This window comes from Helianthus annuus, chromosome 2 (assembly GCF_002127325.2).
Source record: "Helianthus annuus cultivar XRQ/B chromosome 2, HanXRQr2.0-SUNRISE, whole genome shotgun sequence".
NCBI classification, from domain to species: Eukaryota; Viridiplantae; Streptophyta; class Magnoliopsida; order Asterales; family Asteraceae; genus Helianthus; species Helianthus annuus.
The window spans coordinates 98,512,843-98,518,569 of NC_035434.2; positions in this window are offsets into that span (position 1 = coordinate 98,512,843).

Genomic DNA, 5,727 nt, shown 5'->3' on the forward strand with positions numbered 1-5,727 from the left:
AATGCAGAATCTAGGTGATAAAGCCAGGTGGCGGAGAAAAAATGACAAACCAGCTGCAACTAAAGATAAATCAAAATGGTGTGCATACCACGAAGATTTTGGACATCTCACAGAAGAATGCATCGCATTGAGAAAAGAAATTGGATACTTGTTGAGCAAGGGGCACTTGAAAGACTTATTGGGGAGAAAGAAATCAAGAACTCAGGATCCTGAAAGGATCCCAGAGAAAGCTCCAGCCCCTCCAGCAGATGCACAAGTTTTAAACTTCATATCTGGAGGATCAGACATTTGTGGAACATCCTTTTCAGCAGCCAAAAGACATGCAAAGGAAACCAAGATGGATAATGGGGATAGACCCATTCGAACATCCAGTGTCTCCGAAGGAAAAATCATAACTTTTGATGAGGATGATCGTGTTGACATTCAGGATCCTCATCACGATGGTTTGGTTATTACTCTTTTTATTTCTAACCATTTTGTTCGTAGGATCCTTATAGACGGAGGAAGCTCTGTGAATATCATCCAGCTTGATGTTCTTAAGAAGATGAATATTCCCGAATCCGATATCATACCAAGATCCTCTGTGCTCGTGGGATTCAGTGGCGAGACTAAGAATACTCTGGGGGACATTAAACTCCCAATCTATGTTGAAGGGCTACATACTTCCCAAAAATTTTGTGTTATTGACTGTTTATCTTGTTGTAATGTTATCCTTGGCAGGCCTTGGATACATGACATGAATGCATTCCCATCCACTTATCATCAATCTGTGAAGCTTCCTAGTCCTTGGGGGATAGTGAAGATTGAGAGTGATCAACAGGAGGCTAAGAACTGCTACACATCGTCAATGAAACCAGCCTCAAAGTCAAGGGAGCAATAGCAATCAAAGCAACCTCCGAGAGATGTCTTGGAGGCAAGAGAGCAGGATGTAGTAGAGATCCTTATGGATCCTGATGATCTTGAATCTAAAGTTTACATAGGATCAGGGATCCTTGGCGAAATGAAAGAAGACCTAGTATCCTTCCTCAAAAGGAGAAAAACTACCTTTGCATGGAAACACGAAGACATGAGAGGTATATCTAAAGATATAATCACTCACAAACTTGGCATTGACAGGTCGTTCAAACAAATCCATCAAAAGAGGAGGAAGTTTGCACCAGAGAGAAATGCCATTATCCAGGAGGATGTAGAAAAATTACTTTGAGCAGGTATGATTAGAGAGGTTAAGTATCCAAAATGGTTGGCCAATGTGGTTGTTGTTCAAAAGAAAAACGGAAAGTGGAGGGTATGTGTCGATTTCACTGATTTAAATAAGGCATGTCCCAAGGATCCTTTCCCATTACCCCACATTAACTCCATGGTGGATGCAACCGCGGGTCATGAACTGTTAACTTTTATGGATGCTTCATCTGGATTTCAGCAAATTCAGATGGAACCATCTGATCAAGAGGATACAGCCTTTATGACTCCAACTGGTATATACTGTTATATTGCTATGCCGTTTGGACTAAGAAATGCAGGTGCAACTTATCAAAGGCTAGTGAATATGATGTTCAAGGATCAGATTGGACACACTATGGAAGTTTATATAGACGACATGGTGGTAAAATCCAAAAAGGCTAAGGATCACCTGAGAGACTTGGAGGAAGCATTCAATATCCTTGACAAATATAATATGAAACTTAATCCTTCAAAGTGTCACTTTGGTGTTAAAGTAGGTAAATTCTTAGGGTATATGGTGACAAAGAGGGGCATTGAAGCCAGTCCAGAGCAAATCAAAGCTATAATAAACATCAAATCCCTGCCAATGCTAAGGATGTTCAGAGGCTAACAGGCAGGATTGCAGCTTTAAACAGATTCATATCCAAATCCTCAGAGAAATGTAAAGAGTTCTATGATATCTTGAGGAAGAACAAAAAGTTTGATTGGACTGAGAAGCATGAAAATGCCTTCAAAGCTCTTAAGGATTACCTGTCCTCGGCTCCTGCCTTGATGAAACCAGAAAAAGGAGATGTGTTATCCTTATATCTAGCGGTATCCTTAAAAGCAGTAAGTGCGGTCCTTGTCAAGGATCACCAAGGTACACAACATCCTGTTTACTATGTAACTAAGAGTTTGCTTGATGCCGAGTCCAGGTATTCTCATTTGGAAAAACTTATCCTTGCATTAATTATGGCATCTACTAAATTAAGACATTATTTTGAAACTCATGCCATTATTGTTAAAACTAATTTTCCAATTAAGAATGTTCTCAGGAAACCTGAAATGTCAGGAAGGATGGCTAAGTGGGTACTAAAGCTTAGTGCTTATGATATAAGATATGAGCCTAGGACAGCCATTAAATCCCAAGCCTTAGCTGACTTTGTGGCAGATTTCAGTAGTGACTTACAAAAGGAAGCCGAATTAGAAGTTCAACAGCTAGAGGAAACTAAGGATCATTGGATACTCTATACAGATGGATCCTCTAATGTCAAAGGAACAGGGCTCGGAATACTACTAAAATCGCCACAGGTGGACATAATACCCCACTCTATAGCTTGTGAGTTCCAAACTACTAACAATGAGGCTGAATATGAAGCCTTGATAGCTGGTTTGCAAATCGCTAAGCATATGAGGATCAGGTATCTTGAGGTACATGTAGATTCATTATTAATCACTAATCACTTTAATGGATCTTATGTTGTTAAAGGTGAAAAGCTAACCAAATATTTGGAGATAGTCAAAGAACTGGCACTCTCTTTTGTTTCCTTTAGTTTGACACAGGTACCAAGGGAGGAAAATATAGAAGCTAATGCATTGGCTAATCTAGGATCATCTTTAAAGATTCCGGAGGACATAAGTATCCCCATTATCCATATCCTGACCCCTGACATCGAGGATCATGTGGTTATGGAGATAGGAGAAGATTCTGCAATCATCCCCAGTGATAATACTCAATCTCATTCAGGATCATGGATTCTCCCAATCATGAGATACTTACAACATGGAGAGATTCCTACAGGAGAAAACCCTAGGGCTTTCAAAATCAAGGTATGTCAATTCATAATATTAAATAATATGTTGTATAAATGATCTCTTGCAGGACTATAGTTAAGATGCATTGAGGATCCTGAAATCCAAGAAGTCCTAAAGGATTTCCATGAAGGAGATTGTGGAAACCACACTGGGGGCAGGACATTATTCTCAAGGATCCTGAGGACATGATACTATTGGCCAACTATGAAGAGAGATGCTGTGGAGTATGCTAAGAAATGTGATCCTTGTCAGAGACACAGTAATATCCTTCTTCAACCGGCTGAATTCTTGCATCCCATATCCTCCTCTTGGCCATTTATGAGATGGGGTATGGATATAGTTGGTAAGCTTCCTAAGGCACGTGGTGGAAAAGTGTTCATGCTCGCTATGACTGATTACTTCTCCAAGTGGATAGAGGCTGAAGCTTTTGCCCAAGTCAGAGAAAAGGAAGTTATATCCTTCATTAAAAGAAACATTATAACTAGATTTGGTATTCCTTCTGAAATTATATGTGATAATGGTTCCCAATTTATTGGGGGCATATGTGACAATCCTCACTAAACCAGGTATCCGTACGATTTAATTAATAATTATTTACTGCTAAATTACTGTGCTTACTTGAAATTACTGATGAACTGCTACTTGACTGTTGATACTTGTACATACTTGCATCATACTCTATTTGCTGTCACTACATTATTTACATGCTGAACCCTAGTGACAAACATGATGCACAAAAGCACAGTAGCACTATGAACGGATAACCTATTGAACATGCTGATAAAGCCAGCATCAGGCAATTATTGCCTCTAAGGCCTGTATGAGCCAGAAATATTTTACTACACCCATAGTGAGTGTAGGGATACAAGGGTTGTAGAACTGCGTCTCTAGGAATAAGATATAGTGATCGGATGTGCCTAAAACATACACCGAGCACAAAGCATAGCACTTTAATTAACAAATTCAGCTTCTATCTAGCTAATAAAGTGCCAAAACATGAGAAAACATTACTAGACACTTTCCAAAGTGTCGGGAATAAGTTGTGTCACTAAAAAGGGCATTAACGACACTTATAAGCTTTGTTAAGCGCTTTAACAGATTACTATCCAACCGAACAACCGGACTTTACCCGGAACATAAAAATATTGACATTAACATTATTGATCTCTTTCTGAGCCAGTTAGGGTCCCTGAATATCCTAACACCCGCTTTAAAACACAACACACCACTAACCGAGTTAAGTGCTTAACTAACCTACTTAACCTAACTAGATAACCTAACTAATGGTTGGATTCGAACTAGGTACCCCCCCCCATTACAAACCGTCCCCATGTAGGGGGACACCCCTTGTACTTTGTAGATTATAATAATCTAACTTGTCTAAAATCAATTAGACACAAAGTCCATTGGATAAACATGTTGAGATTGTCTATAAGTACTAGTGATGGCACATTAGAACTTACACTCCATACAACATCCACCAAGCTCTCTCCCTCTCCTCTCTACATATCACGGCCGAACACCCCCTTGGCCCATCCATATATTTTAGATTTTTATCTTGCAAGTTCCAAGATATACAAGCGTTACGGGTCACATACAAGGAGTCTTGGTGCAAACGGAAGGCGAAGGACCTCACTCTCTAGCTTTTATCCACCCAATTTACGTCTAGATTCTTCCCTAGCCTCGAGCTAGAGGTATAATGCTTAAAACACTCTCTTGAACTAATCTAAAGTGGTTAATACGATGTGTAACGGTTAAAACTCGAAATCTTACAAAATCATGCATTAAAGTTTACTAAAAATGCAAGTATTGTTGGTTAAAAGCTCATAAGTTGTGTAAATGTTGTAGTATTGATTTTGTGTGGTTATCTAGACCCGATCTATGTTGTGGTAGCTCGGATCATCATTTAACCCGGTTTAGTTAAGGTCATGGATCTTGACATAAGCTTGTTTGAATGAAACAAGGGTTAAAGGGTGAAACTCTACCACACGCGAATCATGAACTTGTGTAAAAATGTTTTACTTGTGGAATAGTGTTTAAAACTAGCAGATCTACGTACCTGCAAGTGGTATTTTCAAAGGACCGAGTGTCAAGAAAAATCATGTTTTCTAAAAATAGATCTTACACTTACAAGCATGATTTTTATAAACCACAAGTGTGTAAACACTTGTGAAATGAAAAGTTTCGACAAAATAACAATCTTTGTAAAAGATGACGAGAAGTTGTAAAGATGGATTTACTCTAAAAACGAGGTTTTTACGAGATCAAATTACTTTATATAAAGATCCACAAAATATAATGGGATTTACACTATAGTTTCGGAAACACTCCAAGTTCATGTAATTATGCGATTTACATACTTGTCGACTAGTTTGTTGTGTCGGAAATTGTTTGATTGACTAAAGAAGTTGTTGAAATTGATTTTGTAAAAGAAAATGATACGCTTGAAAGCGTGGCCACCTCCAGTTACAGAGGAAACTCTGGCGAAATTTTTCTAAAAACCTAACACTTAGAATTATTTTCACTATAAGTGTTAGAAATATCTTTTCGACATGTTTTCAAAATATATTTCGCCACGACTTTATTTACAAATATTCGGAGGTGGGATTTTCACAGAATTAAACGCGATAAATATATATTCGGTAAATATATATTTTCACAACATTGTTTATGATTATTTTGTGAAAAATACAAAAATATTATTTTTAGAGT